The sequence below is a fragment of the Phyllobates terribilis genome, unplaced genomic scaffold (genome assembly GCF_046119375.1).
Source record: "Phyllobates terribilis strain yellow unplaced genomic scaffold, ASM4611937v1 Scaffold_2__4_contigs__length_985480577, whole genome shotgun sequence".
Classification (NCBI taxonomy): Eukaryota; Metazoa; Chordata; class Amphibia; order Anura; family Dendrobatidae; genus Phyllobates; species Phyllobates terribilis.
The window spans coordinates 452,863,809-452,882,519 of record NW_027362762.1 but is presented as its reverse complement, the minus strand read 5'-3'; the positions used below and the strand labels follow the sequence as shown (position 1 = coordinate 452,882,519).

General features: G+C 45.5%; 1 pseudogene; it reads right to left on the bottom strand.

The window, feature by feature from the left end:
* Nucleotides 1-18,711, bottom strand: part of LOC141215509 (CYFIP-related Rac1 interactor A-like) — a 136,422-nt pseudogene that overhangs the window by 46,709 nt on the left and 71,002 nt on the right.

Below are 18,711 nucleotides of genomic sequence, written 5' to 3'. Positions count from 1 at the left end.
TTAGGTGTAAGTTTCTCTCATACTTTCTTCGCGGAAATGCAGCTTTTTGTCTTACCACTTCTGTTTTTGTCTATTTCTGAGCAGCAGGAGGAAGCTGAGAGTCAGTTTGAATTTTTCACACTTCCTGTGTGAGATACACTATGATTACCACGGTAAATGCTATATGCTGATAAATAGATTGATATGCCATCTATATTACAATGGCTGCTAAGTTTAGTCATTCATTCATTTAACTGAATTAACATGGGAAGCACCAGTTAAAAGGCAAATCCAGTTTATGACATACATTTCTTAATAATTAACAAGCCTTTACTATGGACATTACTTTTGCACCTACTTGATACATGTTTATTATGTTGAAGCTTTAAACTAATGGTGGCATGGTCTTGTTCAGGGCTGTGGAGTCGGAGTCATGCAGTCGGCAGTCGGTGTCCATTTTGGTGGAATCGGAGTCGGTTTAAAATGGACCGACTCTGACTCCTAAAATAGATAATAAATTGGATTCATTAGTACAATGCAGTATGTGCTGTAAATGTTTTCATAAGACTTTAGGAAAGTTGTGAAATGTCCTATAAATGTCTGTTCTGTTCCTGATCTAAGCTTTTAGTTGAGATGAATCTGTGCTGCACTTTATGTACATACTCAATAGTGAGGCCGTGCTGTGGAATCAGAGTCGTGGAGTCGGAGTTGAAGTCGGGAGTCAGGGAAATTGAGGAGTCGGAGGTTTGGCTTACCAACTCCACAGCCCTGCTTGTGATTTTAACTTTTCGGGGCCAGTATCAGGTTTGGAAGTTATCCCCTATCCATATTATAGGGAATAACTTCCAAATCACTGGGGGTCCAACCGCTGGGACCCCCACCAAACCCAAGAACCGGAGCTTTAAAGTACCCAGTCTTAATGCTGTGCTCGATCATGCGCACCTCTGCTGCATTTATTCTCTATGAGACTGATGGAGCCAAGCGCAGCATTTAGCTGGTGGATGGATAGGGGATAATTCCAAACTTGGTACAACCCCCTTTAATGGTTGGGATGGCTTTGGAGCTATGCTAGTGTGACATATGTATGATGCTTCTTATTTTCTAATACAAGATATTCATTTTTATCTTATATTATTTTCTCACCAATTACAGCTGTAAGACCAGCAGCTGGAGAGCGATCCCTGGAATCACTTCATTAGCACAAAGATCTGAAAATGAAAAATATGCAAAGGTCAGGCAACTTGTATATAGGATAAAAAGCCTTATGTCTGTTTTTCAGTTTATGCCACATGAAATAAAATCCTGTGGCATAACATTCAGAACCATTTGAAATAATCATCAGTATACATCATATGAGGCTTCATTCAGGCATCCGTGATTTTTCACTTATGCAAAAAAACAGTACGAGTGTCATCAGTGTTTTTCATCCAATTTCCATCAGTGTTTGGTCAGTTTTTACCATCAGTTTTCATCAGTGATTTTCACATTTAAAATATAAATAAACAAATTACAAATCTTCTCCTATACATTACAACAATGTTAATCACGGACAGCACACAGATTATACACTGATGGTATCCGGGTGCTGTCCAAGACCATGTGTCTGCAAAATAAATCACAGAGACATGTCCATTTTTGATCTGAGTCACAGATAAAATTGCCCATAATAGTCTATGGGTCAATGTAAATCATAAACAGCACATTGATGGCATCAGTATGTAATCCGTGTGCTCTCCAAGATAAACATTGTAATGGATGGAAGAAGAGTTGTAATTTATTTTCTTATGAAAATCACAAATGGTTAAAATTGACACACTGACCAAACACTGAAGAAAATTGCATCTAATGCACTGACGAAACACTGACTAAACACTGATGAGAATCGGACCTTTTTTGCATACATGAAAAATCATGTGCATCTGAATAAGGCCTAAAGAAATGTATGTAGGAACCTTACTGGCAGTATACCGTACCCCTGGCTGTACAGAACAGAATCTCTTCAGTCTATATAACAAAATCCTCCATCAAAGGCAAAATTTTGAACCAAGTGCTGAAAGTGACCAAAGTCTGTGTTGTCTGACAGTTAGGCTGGGCTACATGGCATGACAGCAGCTCTCTGACAAGTCACTTTCCCAAATACATGTGTGCAACTTATCTGCAACTTTCTGTCACACAACTATTTAGAGCTCTGATTTTGCTATAAATAAAACAGCTAAGTTGCAGACAAACAGCAACAGCTTCCAAATGCAAATGCCACACCTGGAATCAGCTACAGACCTTTTACCTGCTTAACTGATGATGGATTAACAAGGGAATAGCCCATACAGTCCATGAAAGAGCTTTTGAGATTGTCCAATTACTTTTGGTCCCTTTAAATATAGGCAGCTACATATTAAAGAGCTGAAATTCCTAAACCCTTACTCCAATTAGGATGTGAGTATCCTCAAATGAAAGCTGAGATTCTGCACTTTAAGCCCATATTGATTATATAAGTGTATCTTGAATATTATATAAGTGTATCTTGAATATGTTTTGGCAAACAGCTAAAATGACAAAACTTTGTCTCTGTCTAAATATTTCTAGTCCTAAGGCTGTGTGCCCACGATGCGTTTTTTAAGCGTTTACGCAGCGGCAAAAACGCTGCAGAAACGCTTAAAAAAACGCATGGTAGAAGGCCTGCCATGTTCCCCAATGATAATCCGCATGTGCGGTGCACATGCTGCGGAAATTTCCGCTGCGGGTTATCATTGCGGAAAAAAACGCAGCACTACCAATTATTTTGTGGAAGCGCTGCGTTTTCGCCGCCATTGACTTGCATTCGAATGCATGGATTACGCATCACTGCATCTGTAGTTGCGCATTCCATGCGTTTCAATGTGCGGGTGGTACCCGGGTGTGGAGGACAGGAGACTCTCCTCCGGACCCGGGTACCATAGAACCTGTGAAAAAAAAGAATAAAATAAAAAATAAATGTTATATTTACCTTCTGACGGCCCTCGCTGCGCTTGTCCTCCCTTGCCGGCAGATCACGGTGGACGGAAGGACCTTCGCTGACGTCATAGTCATGTGACGGCAGGTCCTTCAGTGTACCGCGATCAGCCGGCAAGGGAGGACGGAGCGAAGCAAGACTGCGGGGGCCATCAGAAGGTAAGTATAGATTTATTTTTTTATTTTTAACCATTCTTTGGGGTCACACTATATAAATCCATGCCGTGGATGGATTTATATAGTGTGACCAAGCTGACAAGCACTTTCCAACTGATGCTAAAATCGCTTGGAAAGCGCTTGTCAACCCACATGCGGAAATGCATGTGAAGAACGCTTCACATCCGCTTGTCCCTGGCAGGAAAAACGCATGTACAATCTGCATGTACAATCCACATGTACAATCGGCATGTACAATCCACATGTACAATCGGCATGTACAATCCACATGCGTTTTTTCTGACAGGGAGATGCAGAAACGCTCAGGAAAAATCCGGAGCATTTCTGCATTGTGGGCACATAGCCTAACTGTAACTTGATTTTTTTTCATTAAATCCTTGCTTATGCTCAGGTTTAAAGTCCAGTGGGCAGTACCAGTCAGTGATGGCTATCAAAGTTAGCTATTGATCATCACCAAGTAGGACCACCCACTGGACTCCCAAGCTCAGAATGAGTAGAGATGTAAATAAGTACAGTTCAAGTGCTGTGGAATATGTTAGCGCTATATAAATAAAGATTTTTATTAATATTTAACCTATACTGTACATCAATCTGCTCAGCTCCTCTTGTTCTAACTTGCTGCCCACTGCATGTATAACGTGACAGGTTCCCTCTATATTATTATTATTTATTATTATTATAGCGCCAATAATTCCATGGCGCTTTACATGTGAAATTATAAATCTATAAATTATACTTTCTTCATCAGTCCATGTGTTGTGACTCTTCTCCAGAAATCAGCAGCTAGGACATATCAATATACAATGTGTATCTTACTCCTGGCTTGAGCACTGTATTCATGAAAAGATGGCTTGAGAAACTGTGAAATAATGCATTATTTATTGCTATTGCACTCCATGCATGAACAGCAAATTGCAGAGGACACTAAAGCTTTGTACAAGGCTGCCTTCGTCGCCTCTGTAGATAGCCGTTCCTATTTGTAGCTACACTTCTTTAAATGTCATAGGACTTTAACAACACAGTGGAAGTGGCCTGAGCAGGACCAATGGCTTCTTTATTCACAACTTTCACTTCTCCTTTTTACACAAGCAGTGCACAGTGTCTTCTCCCTTTCTTATTTGAAAACATGAATCGCATTTCTGTAATTTATACTCATTCTAAATTCTACTTTATAAAGAGGAAATAAAACCATGTAATAGAAAAGTGTTTTTTTTGCAAATCCACTAATTGTATTTTTTCATCTTTCAGACTTTCTTATTTCCATGACCCTTATCGTAACAAACACTTTTTGTCTGTGCTAGTTACTCATTGAAGCAGCAAGTTACACTTCTATTGCAACCAATGACTTGCATTAAAGGGTTATTCTCAAGTTGTCTCTTGAGCAGCTCACAACTCTGTAATCTCCTTACTTCCAGGTTTCTGGGGGCAGACACTCCTCCTTGAGTGACAGTTCTGGTGAATAACAGAGCTGTAGTATTAGTAGAACTATAAAGCTCAGCACAAGTTCTTCTGTAACACATTCAGCTGTCAGTAGTTTGTTCTGAGCCTAAGCTATTATTATTTAAATATAGAGATAACATGGCAGTTGATCAAGCACAGGAAAGTGAGAGCCATGATTAGGAGACCTGCTTTGGAATCTGCCAATGGTGGGGGCTGTTAATTTTGGCAGATTTATAATGGTAGCTTGTAATGAGCTGAGAGCAAGAGGGATAGAGGTGAGCCGCTAACTGCTGTATAGAAATCTATGATCTGGAGATAGGTGGCTGGGATGTTGGGAGGAACTCCTCTCCTGGAATTTAACTACTGTGCACTCTGGGCCAGGGTCAAGTGGCCAAGCTCCATAGAAACAAGCTGAACACTGTGTAAGATAAAAGCTTTCATGAGGAGAGTGACAGCAGATAGAAAAAGAATGTCAATTGCAAACTTGCTTATTTTTGTGCTGCTTAAGTAACTAAAGCAGTTTAATAACATGAAAATACCCCTTTAATGAGATTCATCACAAATATATTGCGGACCATGTTTGGGGATGATTTATTTAATCCATCTAACGTTATACAGTGTAAACATAATCCTTTATTGACGTGTTACATACATGCACTTCACATGTCACGTGTGGGTGTATAGAGTGTGCTCAGGAGTTGAGTTGAGCAAGATGACTGTGGGGTGCTGATGGGTTGACATGGCGTTACGATACTGGCGTAGTACTGCTGGAAACCAGTGGCTGAAGGAGCATGAGCAGGAACAGCAAGCGGTAGTAGAAGTTCTTGTAATTAGCAAAAGGAGTTGTAGGAAACAATTCATAGATAGGTGAGAACAATCTAGGTAAGAATGTTCAGGAGCTTGGAGACTGGAAACTAGGCTAACAGCTAGACACAATACTCCAGCAATGAGTGAGAGATCCATGTGGCTTTAAGTTGGCCCAAACAGGAAACAAGAGGGATCCCACAGGTTCAGAATCTGCCATCTTAGTAAAGGGCAATTGCAGAACACAACAGCAGCCTCCAGTGGTGAAGAGTGGGATTACAGCACAATTATTAAGGTGAACAATAGCAGCCACTAGTGGTCAAACTGTAGAAGGACAACTGGAATCCTGACATTTGGAAGCTGTGCAACAATAGAAGGCTTCCATGGCTGCCATGTTGGTGATTCTGTAGTAGACTGTGATTTTAGCTCTATACTGCAATACAGTCCTGTTCAGCAAGAGGCCATTATTCGACCCACGGTTCCACGTCTTCTTTCCCCTCAGGGTGCCAGTATGACCGGCACTTATCTTCTCTAGTGCTGACGCTTTGGAACTCCCGCCCGGGGATTTCTTCTCATATCACGTACCCAGTCCTGTCTAAGATGTTACATTCAAGAGTTATAAACTCTGGTCCCATCTGCTAGATGCCCTCTCCCAGGACCCGTCTCTGGAGATCACTCTGCCCAGGGGTGGATTAAGAGTAGCAAGGGCCCCGGGCAGTTTAGAAGGCGCGGCCCCCCCCCCACACACCTGATTTATCACGTGACATGTCATATGATCCCCTGTGATAGATCATGTGATAGTTCACATGAAATTAATTTGGCACAATATTAATTATAATATTTTTTTTTAGGCTGTGTGCCCACTATGCGTTTTTTAAGCGTTTCCGCAGCGGCAATTCCGCTGCAGAAACGCTTAAAAAACGCTTGGTAGAAGGCCTGCCTTGTTCCCCAATGATAATCCGCATGTGCTGTGTACATGATGCGGAAATTTCCGCTGCGGAAAAATCCGCAGCATTACCAATTATTTTGCGGAAGCGCAGCGTTTTCGCCGCCATTGACTTGCATTAGAACGCATGGAATAAGCATCCCGGCATCTGTAGATGCGGAATCCATGCGTTTCAATGTGCGGATGGTACCCAGGTCTAGAGGAGAGGAGACTCTCCTCCGGACCCGGGTACCATAGAACCTGTAAAGAATAAAATAAAAAATATACATTATACTTACCTTCTGATGGCCCCCGGTGTCTTTATCCGATGCGTCTTGGCTTGCCGGCAGCTTGCGATGGTCTGAAAAGGACCTGCCATGACGTCATTTAGTCATGTGACGGGTCACGCGACCGCTGACGTCGGCAGGCCATCAGAAGGTAAGTATATATTTTTTATTTTTTACCATTCTTTTACGGTCACACTATATAAATCCATGCTGGTTGCATGGATTTATATAGTGTAACCAAGTTGTCAAGCACTTTCCAAGTGATGCTAAAATCGCTTGGAAAGCGCTTGTCAACCCGCATGCGGAAATGCAAGTGAAGAACGCTTCACATTCGCATGTCCCTGGCAGGAAAACGCATGTAAAATCCGCATGTACAATCCGCATGTAAAATCCACATGCGTTTTTTCTGCCAGGGAGATGCAGAAACGCTCAAAAAAAATCCGGAACATTTCTGTATCGTGGGCACATAGCCTTACATTAATTGTATGACTCAATTAATTGTATTGTATTAATTGTATGACTCAATATTGAGCACACGTAGCCATCTATACACAGCGGGAGGCTGCACGGTGCCATCTATACACAGCGGGAGGCTGCACGTAGCCATCTATATACAGCGGGAGGCCGCACGTAGCCATCTATACACAGCGGGAGGCCGCACGGCGCCATCTATACACAGCAGGAGGCCGGCGCCATCTATACACAGCGGGAGGCCGCAGGGCGCCCCCCCCAGAGTCAGCAGGAGGCCGCACGGTGCCATCTATACTCAGAAGGAGGCCGCACGTAGCCATCTATACACAGCGGGAGGCCGCACGGCGCCATCTATACACAGCAGGAGGCCGGCGCCATCTATACACAGCGGGAGGCCGCAGGGCGCCCCCCCCAGAGTCAGCAGGAGGCCGCACGGTGCCATCTATACTCAGAAGGAGGCCGCACGTAGCCATCTATACACAGCGGGAGGCCGCACGGCGCCATCTATACACAGCAGGAGGCCGGCGCCATCTATACACAGCGGGAGGCCGCAGGGCGCCCCCCCCAGAGTCAGCAGGAGGCCGCACGGTGCCATCTATACTCAGAAGGAGGCCGCACGTAGCCATCTATACACAGCGGGAGGCCGCACGGCGCCATCTATACACAGCGGGAGGCCGCACGGCGCCCCCCCAGAGACAGCAGGAGGCTGCACGGCGCCATCTATACTCAGCAGGAGGCCGCACGTAGCCATCTATACACAGCAGGGGGCCGCACGGCGCCATCTATACATAGTGGGAGGCCGCACGGCGCCATCTATACACAGCGGGAGGCCGCACGGCGCCCCACCAGAGACGGCAGAAGGCCGCACGGCACCATCTATATTCAGCAGGAGGCCGCACGGCGCCATCTATACACAGCAGGAGGCCGCACGGTGCCATCTATACACAGCAGGAGGCCGCACGGCGCCATCTATACACAGCAGGAGGCCGCACGACGCCATCTATACATAGTGGGAGGCCACATAGTGGGCACACAGCCTAAAAAAAAATATTATAATTAATATTGTGCCAAATTAATTTCACGTGAACTATCACATGATCTATCACAGGGGATCATGTGACATGTCACGTGATAAATTAGGTGTGTGTGTGTGGGGGGGCCCGCGCCTTCTAAACTGCCCAGGGCCCTTGCTACTCTTAATCCACCCCTGGTCCCAACCATTAAGTCTCACTATCCCTACTCTCAAACTACACACACTATCAATATTAATAACACCTTTAACAATTCACATTATACATCACATTTCACATTACACCACATTACACATTCTTAAACTTATTTCTTCAAGGGAGAATGTGTACATCTCCTTACATGTATCCCAAAATGGTATCAATAAAAATGGAAGCTGCTAAACAAAAAAACACGCTTTCATGCAACTCCATTGACAGCTAAAAAAAGTTACTAGTCTCTGAAATGGCGATACAAACCACTTTTTTTTTCAAATTCATGAATGTTTTTCCAGCACTAAATTTAAAAAAAAAAACCTAAACAGGTTTGGTTTCACCATAATTGCACTGACCTGAAGAATCATGTTACCAGGTAATCTGTTTACAGTTCGTTGTGTCATTCAAAACTACAACTTGTCCAACAAAAAATAAACCCTCATACAGCTATGTGAACAAAAAAACGTTATGATTCTTTGAAAAATTGCAAAGCACAAAAATGTAAATTGGCTGCAAAAGGAAAGGGTTAAAATGTGCCAAAATTTAGTCAGCGTCTTACTCTGTTTCATAAATTTGATGCATCTTTAGACTGTCAAGTCTAAGTTTACACCATTTGCTAGTTGCCTTACGGTATGGCCACATTTTGGTGCAATTTTAACCCGCAGGGGTTGTGATTTACATCTCGCCGCTTTCTCTACCCACTTGCTAATATGCCATGCTATCTGTTAAACATGTGGAAAAAACATGTCTGACATGTCTAAAACACATAATAAATGTGGTGCAAGACAAGATAGGTAGTTCTTTTGGCTCAAATTAAGCCAGATTCTGATGTGTGTAGCTTAGTAAATCAGCCCATTTTCTCTCTACAACAGTGATTCTTGTATCTTAAAAGTTCATTTGGCCTCAGGATGCTGGAAGCATTTCATGGAAGTGAAAAATAAAGTTTTGCATTAAAAGGGGTTGTCACTGCAAGAACGTCTTTGTCTTTTAAGGTCACTCATCCAATCACCCTCGCTCTCTATACTGTGTCTGCATATATTCTCATCCTCACTCCTCATACTGTGTCCACACCCATCCCCCTCACTCACCATACTGTGTCTGCATCCATCCCCCCACTCACCAATCCGTGTCTGCATCCATGCCCCCCTCAAATTTCTCCCGCTTCCCCCTCCCCATATTGTGTCTGCACCGATCCCTTCCTCGCTCCTCAAATTCTCCTCAAATCCTATTTCATCTGCCCCCACCCTCCAAACTGTGTCCTTAAATTCTATTTATTCTGCCCCCAAACTGTGTCCTCAAATCCTATTTCTTCTACTCCCCCCAAACTGTGTCCTTAAATAAATCCTATTTCTTCTACCCTACCAAACCATGTCCTTAAATCCTATTACATCTGTCCCCAACCCCCAACCTGTGTCCTTAAAACCTATTTATCTATCTCCCAAACAAAAAATCTCTGCTGTCTTCAGCTCCACTGGAGCACTTACCACCGTTCGCGCTTCTGCAGCGCCAGTGAGGGATGTCATCAGTGTGATCAAATGACCTGATCAAGCTGCTGACATTGCCCTGACATGGTGATCAGACCTTCAATTTTACTTGCGTCTTTCACACGTGAGTACAAATGAACACTGGGAGCCGGCATGCTGCACCTTCAGTGAGCTGGCTGTCAGTTTGACAGCTGGCTCAGAGAACTGCTGACTCCCAGTCCTAGGGGCGGCAAAATGCAGCCACAGAGGAGACACCTCGGACCTCCATGTCAGGCGGCCCAACGGCGTTCCCTTGCCGGCTGCGCCTGGGGCAGATGCCCTACCTACCCTCTACCTGTATACACCTCTGGCACCACTAACAAGCAGCAGCACCATTTAGTGGACCTAGTCCATCTGATGGCTTCCATATAAAACTACATTTCTCCTGCAATATAAGACATGTCTGGCTAACCACTATTTCCTCTGTCAAAAATAGCTGTTTGCAGTACCGTCTAACTCCAACATCACTGGCACTTCTATTCAAATTCTACCTGTAAGGTGAAAGCCTACAGACATAACTTATTCATTGTATTCAACTCTGCCATACTCCTACCTAACCTAATGAGTTGAGATCTAAAGCAAAGATATCCTATATGGTCAAATGTAATCGGGCGCCTACAGGCATTAGGTGTTGGTCTCAACTTTGCAACTAAAACAACTTCTACTCTTCTGTGAAGGCTTTCTACAATATTTTGGAGCAGGCTTGTGAAATGTTTTGCCCATTCATCCAGAAAAACATTTTTATGGGGTAAGATCATACTGCTGGACAAGATGGCCTGACTCGCAATCTCAATTCTAGTTGATCTCAAGTGTGTTCTATGGAGTGGAAGCCTACAACAAACTCACTGAACCATACCTTTATGGACCTTGCTTTGGACACTGGGGCACACTTATGCTGGAACAGAAAATTACCTTCCCAAAACTGTTCCTACAAAGTTGGAAGCATACAATTGTCTAAAATGTCTTAGCATGCTGTAGTATAAAGATTTCCCTTCAATGGAACTAGGTCAACACGTGAAAAACAGGCCCACAGCATTATCCCTTCCCCACCAAACTTACAGTAGGCACAATACAGTCAGTTTGGTAACGTTGCATCTGCCAAATCCAGACTTGTCCATCAGACAGCCTCATTCGATACGCCACAGAACACATTTCCACTGCTTCAGAGTCCAAGGCAATGCTCTTTATACCACTCCATCCTACTCTTGGCATTGTGTTTGCCAATTTTAAGATTGTAAACAATGGAAACCCATGCCAAGAAGCTACTGTACACAATTTTTGTGCTGATGTTAATGACAGAAGAGGTTTGAAGAGGTTTGTAATTTTACTGTTAAGAGTCAGCAGAACTTTGGAGATTGTTATGTACTATGCACCTCAGGACTCAATGACTCTGCTCCAAAAAACATTATGTGGTCAACCACTTTGTAACAATTGCTTTGGTTCCTAAATGCTGCCATTTTTTTAATACTACTCACAGTTGGTCATGGAGGGAATAAATTTCACAATCTGACTTGTTACAATGATGGCATCCTATTATAGGAACAAGCTCAATTTCAGTGAGATCTTTAGCCATTCTTTCATAAATGTTTGTAAATGAAAACTGCATTGCGACACACTGGATTTCCATATACTTGTGGCAATAGGACTGAATGAAAAACTTGAATTTATTGAAAACCTGAAGCTTTTGGTTCAGCTTTCCTTGAAATACCTGGGTTTACACCTTTCTCCTAATTCCCAGTCTACCCTCTGGTTGAACTTTCCATCTATGCTCCGAAGATTTTATCAAAAGGTCTAAAGGGACATTTAGTTTGGTAGATGTAAGATCTTCAGAATTACCGTATTTTTCAGACTATAAGACGCATCGGACCATAAGTTTTAGTGGAGGAAAATTTAAAAAAAAATGTAAGAAAAAATGTGGTCATGATGCACTGTTATGGGGGAGGGGATCTGCTGCTAACACTGTTATAAAGGTAATATCTAGTGATAAGCGAGCACTAAAATGCTCGGGTACTCGTTGTTCTGGTCGAGCAAATTGGAATACTCGGGTGCTCGACCCGACCAACGAGCCCAATGTAAGTCTATGGGAAACTCGAGCATTTTTCAGGCGGCTCCCCCGGCGGTCTGCAGAGGGCCTAGAAATTGCGGAAATCGTTGGGAACAGTGCTCAAATGACATGGGAACAGCATGGGGAAGACCCCTGGAAGCATTTCTGACTCCCAGGTCACTGCTGAGAACAATGTTGCCAGAGTTATTATGCCACTTTTACGGACTCACAATAAAACATGCAAAAACTAAACCAGAATGGATTTTCCTTGGAAATATGTTAAAGAACATCCTGACCAGGGTAATGACTTGTATATAAGGCAAAATAAATAACCAAAAACAAAAATGCTCCTCCACACCTTGGGCTATGTTCACACGTAGCGTTTTTGCACTTTTGCATTGCTTTCAACCAAGACAAATGCATTCACTGGGAAATGTAATTTTAACATTTTACAACCTTATCTGGCCATGTGGTGTGTGACACATCATTAGACACATGCATACAGTTCTGAAAAGACATGGGAAAAGCATGGGGAGGACAACCTGGAAGCATCTCTGACTCCCAGACCTAAAAGTGTGCAAATCATAAGTGATCCTTGGCGCATGCAAAGATGCCTCCCACCATGCACCTGTTGTTGCAGATTTGCAGCAATCACCGTCCACGTCCTTGTCCCACCGCAGATTTCAGTTATCCATACCCCATTCCTTGGAATGCAAGCGCAAGTATGCAGCCAGCCATCCACCCACAGGCTGCAATACTATACTGCCACATTTTTGGATAGCTGCTTGCACTTGAAATGTGGCCATTTAGGCTCGTGGAGGCGAAGCTGTCCACAACCTCATGCCGGGAACGGCCGGGTGTTCATACTTGGTCCCCAGCCGCCACTATTTCTTCCCGCATCGTCTCCGCCTTCCACAAGCAAGAGTCCCTGAACATTACTGCTGGTACTTTTCTGTGGGAATCTGCTGGCCTCCTACCAGCCTGTAATATTTCCAGTGAACTATGGTACGATGCCATGGTATTAGCACTGCCCCCAGTACCAGTAGCGAAGCCATCCCCAATTTCCTTCTCAGGAATTCTATTTGGTAGACTGAGTGGCTGCCCAAATACATTAGTTTCTCACAAAGGAGCTGAAGATAGAGTGGCAGTAGGTGCAAGTTTCTCCAGCCTGTTAGATATCAGAGGGTGAACTGCAGCACATTGGCTCAGTGGTTAGCACTGAAGCCTTGCAGCACTGGGATCCTGGGTTCAAATCCCAGCAAGGACAACATCTGCAAGGATTTTGTATGTTCTGTTTGCGTGGGTTTCCACCTCAGTAAAAAAAGGAGCAATAGAGTGTCCGGGAACCTTCCCACACTTTTCTTAGCCAGGACTGCTTCTCGGCAAGGTTGGACGGTCCCACCAGAGAATCCTCGGGTGGGCCATGGCTTCTTCATCAGGAGAGTTCATGATAGCGCAAACTTTGCAGCAGCTATGGGGCTCTTGAGCGGGGGAGAAAGGTGAGCCCTCAGAAACAAATCCTCTGCTGGGCAAAATATTTTTCAGTTTGAAACTGCTTTTCAGTGGGAGTTGTATTTCACCACAGCCATATTCTTTAGCTCGGTGAAAGGACTGGCATAGAGGTAAACCGTATCTACTCCGGCTGTCATTTCTCCATCACCAGGTTTCGCCCATTGTCACATACAACCATGCCTGGCTGTATGTTCAGCGGTGAGAGCCACAGATCAGGCTGCTGTGTTACAGCTTTCAACAACCCTGCAGCGGTGGGCAGTTTGTCACCTAAGCATTAAGCATGTTATCTTCAGCACAGCCTGTTGCCGCTTGGCCAATGCAGTGCTGAGGTGCTTTCAGCTTGTGACTGATGTGGTAATTTCGGAGATGGAGGCCAAACTGGAGGAGGAGGTGCAGGAACTGAACAATGTGATTACATTGAGGTTACATTGGCGACTCTGGTTTTATACTAAAGAAAGATCCTACTGTTACAACCTTACCTGGCCATGTGATGTGTGACACATCATCAGACACATCCTGTTTCATTTATGATGGAGGGACTCTGAAAGTCACAAAGCCTATTTTTATAGGGCCATCAGGTGGCCCTAACTATTCTTGAAGGGCCAGCAGTCGGCCCTCGCTATTGTTAGAGAGCCATCAGCCGGCTATGCTTTGTTGTTCCCATTATTAACGAGTGGGTCTCCTATACTGTTATTGCGTATGCAGTGACTGCAAGGGCTGCCAAAAATTTGGAGGAACTCCAATGCCCCTTGCAAGAGACATAGAGGTCGGAGGGCCTCCTGAAAAAAATGTTCCCATTATTAGGAAGTGGGTCTCCCATACTTTTTGCCTATGCAGTGAAGCAACGGCTGCCAAAAATTTGGAAGAACTCCAATGCCCCTTGCAAGAGACGTAGATATGTTGATATGGTACATATGATGGTGATATGGTGGTGGAGGATGAGGATGCGGAGAAGGAGGAGGACAAGAGCAAATAGATAAAATCAGGAAGCGTATACCCATGTCTGGGTGTGAAGACAGAGGTGCATGGGAATAGAGTTAGACCTCCCCAAAAAAGACACTGTATTTGAGTTTATATTACACTGCTATCATTCGGTGGTGTTGAGAAGTCTGGCCCAATCTAGCCCTTGTTCATTTTTATAAGATTCAACCTGTCAGCATTTTCAGTTGACAGGCAGATGCGCCTATCTGTTATAATTCCACCGATGGCACTAAATACCCGCTCTGACAAAACGCTAGTGGCAGGGCAGGCCAGGACCTCCGAGGCATAGAGAGCCACTTCATGCCATGTGTCCAGCTTGGATACCCAATAATTATAAGGCACAGAGGAATCACGGAGGACGTTGGTACGGTCGGCAAGGTATTCCCTCACCATCTTTCGAAACTTTGCACTCTTTGTGAGATTACCCCCCACCTCAGGGCCTGTGCGATTGGAGGGTCTGAGAAAACTGTCCCAGAACTTTGTGAGTGTTCCCCTGCCTCTGCTGGATTGCATTTGTGGCTCTCTCGTCTGTACTCCTTGGTTGTCCAATGAACTGTGACCTCTGCCGCCAGCATTTTCAGATGGGAATTTTTTAAATAATTCCACAACAAGGGCCTTATCGTACTGCCCCATTTTAATAGGCCTGTCCTGCAAAGGAATAAGACACATAAAGTTCTGCCTGTAGCGTGGGTCTAGAAGCATCTGACGCGCCCCCTGGGCCGTGGGGTACTCGGTGCCGGGCCGGTCGTTGCTAGGGGAGATGTCACTGTGGCGATGACCTCATCCGTGACCCAGGGCGGTCAATCAAAAGGGGATTATTATTTACAGGGGATTTATAGTTCTTATATACAGTTCGTGACGCCACCTGTGGTATGCGGCTATATGGAGCCGCCGCTGCGGAGCAGGTCCTCTGGAGCTGGTGTAAATGCAGCAGAGTTGGTTTAGCTCTCCACAGGTAGAGCTTAGCTCCAGGGCAGTGTAGATGTTAAAGATGTTTCGGTGTAGTGCAGGGGGTGATGGCGCAGCAATAATTTCGTAGAGACAGTGGGGTGCAGACTTCAGAGTTTACTCACAGTTGATAAGTTCCTCAGGTTACACTTTCCAGATTGTGACCTCCCACGTCGCGCTACGTTCACCAGGCAGGGGTTCAGCAAACTCCCAGTTGTTTCAAGAGTGGCTGACAGGACCCCCTTCTATATGCCCTTTTCAGCCGTCTTCCTGCGCTGGCCCTCACCCTTCTTGCCCTGCGCCTCGCCAAACAATGTCCCAAGCCGGTATCCTCGGATCTTTCTGGGCAACCTGGAGTTCCCTGGATCCTGTGTGGTTACCTTTTTAGCGACTTGAGTGCGGTTGTGGCAATTGCACCCTGAAAGTACAGAAGCCTACGGTTTCCAGTTGAACTTTGTAATTCTCGCTGATTAGGGGCCGGTCCCCTCTGCGGCTTGATCCCTCCGCCGCCTGGCAGATTCGGGCGTACGGGTGGCCTCCAGCACTGCCCGTACCCCTGGGATCCCTTCTTCGTTCCTGGAGCCTTCCTCCTGCTCCTCTCCTCCTCAGTCTGTCATAGGCCTCTCTCTAGGCCCTCCTCCTGAGCAGAGCTCCTGCAGAGCTCCTGCTCCCTCTACTTCTCCTCTCAGACTGTCTGACCACTCCCAAGATGGCTTCTCTCTATATACTATCCCTAACAAGTGCTCCCCTGATCTTCTTCCTCCACCCACACCCACTATATGGTTTCCCCTACTTTGGTTCCCCCCACTCCAGCCAGGGACAGGGCTCAGCAGGAAAGCGACGCATCTTGCCCCTCCTGCTGGTCTGGAGTAGTGTAGTGTTGGATGCAGGTGTTAGGGTCCCGGGCAGCACTCTATCCTTACCTGAGAGTGAGATACAACACCTCTGGTTGAGATGCAGTACTCTGTGGCGACTGAAACCGCAGGGGCACCACACATCACCAACCAGCAATGACTGTTACCCAAAATTTGGCAACGCGAGGGTCATGGGAAAGGAAGCATAACATAAACTCAGCCATGTGTGCCTCTTTAATTGTGAGCAGAGAGCATTTCAGAAGACAGAGAAGTGGGATGGTGATGCTAATTATGGCATCATCGCAGCTCACCATCTTGGTGGAGTCCTCAAAGTTTTGGAGGATGGTACATATGTCTGACGTCAATGTCCACTCCTGAGGTTTATGTGTGGAGTCGGACCTGAATACCGATGGCCTTGTTGATGCTGGTAGTCAACAACTGCCCTCTTCTGCTCAAAAAACCTTCACAACATCTGCAATGTAGAGTTCCAATGCGTGGGGACATTGCAGATCAGTCGGTGAGCTGGAAGCTGCAGACGCTGCTGAAGCACGGCAAGTTCAGCATGAAGATGTAGCTGACTTTCTAAAATGGGCACACAGGTGGCGTACTTTGACAAGCAGATCTGACAGATCTGGGTAGGTTTTGAGAAACCACAGAACCACGAGGTTAAGCACATGGGCCAGGCATGGTACGTGTGTGAGCTCGCCACGCCTCAGAGCCGCCACCAGGTTCCGGCCATTGTCACACACGACCATGCCTGGCTGTAGGTTCAGTGGTGTCAGCCACAGATCTGCCTGCTCTTTCAGAGCTGTCCACAACTCTTCAGCATTGTGTGGTTTGTCACCTAAGCATATTAGCTTCAGCATAGCCTGTTGCCGCTTCGCTGAGGCAGTGCTGCAGTGTTTCCAGCTTGTGACTGATGTGGTCATTTTGGAGATGGAGGCTGAAGAGGAGGAGGAGGATGAGGTGCAGGAGATGTAGAATGTGGGGCCAACTCTGATTGACCCAGGGCCCGCAATCCTTGGCGTCGGGAGGACGTGTTCCGTCCGAAGGTCCGACTGGGACCGACTATGTTAACCCAGTGTGCAGTCCGCGAGATGTACCGTCTCTGCCCACAAGCACTTGTCAACGTGTCCGTGGTTAGGTGGACTTTCCCAGTAACTGCATTGTTGGGGGCACGGCTAATGTTGTGGGACATGTGCTCGTGTAATGCAGGGACGGCACACAGGGAGAAATAGTGGCGGCTGGGGATCGAGTACCGAGGGACAGCCACCGCCATCAGGTTGCGGAAAGCTTCCGTCTCCACGGGCCTAAAAGGCAACATTTCGAGCGCAAGCATTCGCGAAATGTGTGAATTTAGTAGTGTGGCCTCTGGGACGTTAGCTGCGCATTTGCGCTTGCGTTTCAAGGACTGAGGTAGGGACAACTGAACGCTGCGCTGGGACAAGGACGTGAACTTGCTTGCTGATGGTGCAAGTTGAGAGTGTTCAACGTCAGGTGCAGGGCGGGAGGCATCTTGGCATGCGCCATGGACAAGGGATTGGCATGCATGCACAATAGCGGAAGAAGCAGTGGTGTCACCCGCAGACACTGTTGCTGGTCCCGGGGGTTCGGCCCACTTAGTCATGTGCTTTGCTGCCATGTGCCTGATCATGCTGGTGGTGGTCAGGCTGCTAGTTTTGCTACCCCTGCTGATGCTGGCCTGGCAGGTGATGCAAATGGCCTTTTTGGGGTTTGCCAGGGAAATATTGAGGAATATTGAAAGTCTGTCATAGATATTGACCATTTATCCCTTATTCCCATTTTGGTCAGTACAGAGCTGTCTCCATAAAAATCTCAGCACAAAGACCCAATTAACACAGTCATGAGTAAGGCCTTTAACAAACTGCTGGCAGCCAAGAAGTCTTATAACTTAGTTAAGATGCAAACATCTTGTCCCTGGAAGACACAGGTGGTAATTAAAACGGAGGATTGCAATAATTTGCGTGTAACTGTTGGAGCTTGCTTTCCGAGCTTCAAAAAAAATCTCCAGACATTTCGACTCTGAAACTAAATATGAAATATTGTAAGTTCCATGCGTCCGACAATAACGTGACCTATATTTTTAGTGGCAGAATCAGCCAAGGAGCAATATGCATATTCCCTGTCCCTGTAAGTGTCTGCGTCGAGCTGTAGCGCAAAAACACCAGGATAGCAGACTGTAACTATGTGATGTGTGGTCTCTACATGAAGGTAAAATCATAATAGAAAATATGATATCACTTTTGGGCTTCTGGGATCAACGCGCAATAAGTTATCCCAAAAAACAGGTTTTTAATACAAATGTGAAGGGTGGAGCCCAGCCCCTGTGATGTCATCACAGGGGGTCTCTCCCTTCAGCATAAAATAGTTTGTTGAGGCTGAAGCTGTGTTCTTTGCCAGGGAGTATATGTCTATCATAGCGGAGGACACTGTTCGATAACAGTTTAAACGGAGCGTCCCCCCTCCACCTATATTGAATTGTCGCAGCGGTCTTTATAGTGTAAGTTTCTTTTTTTTTATCCTGTTTTATTTGT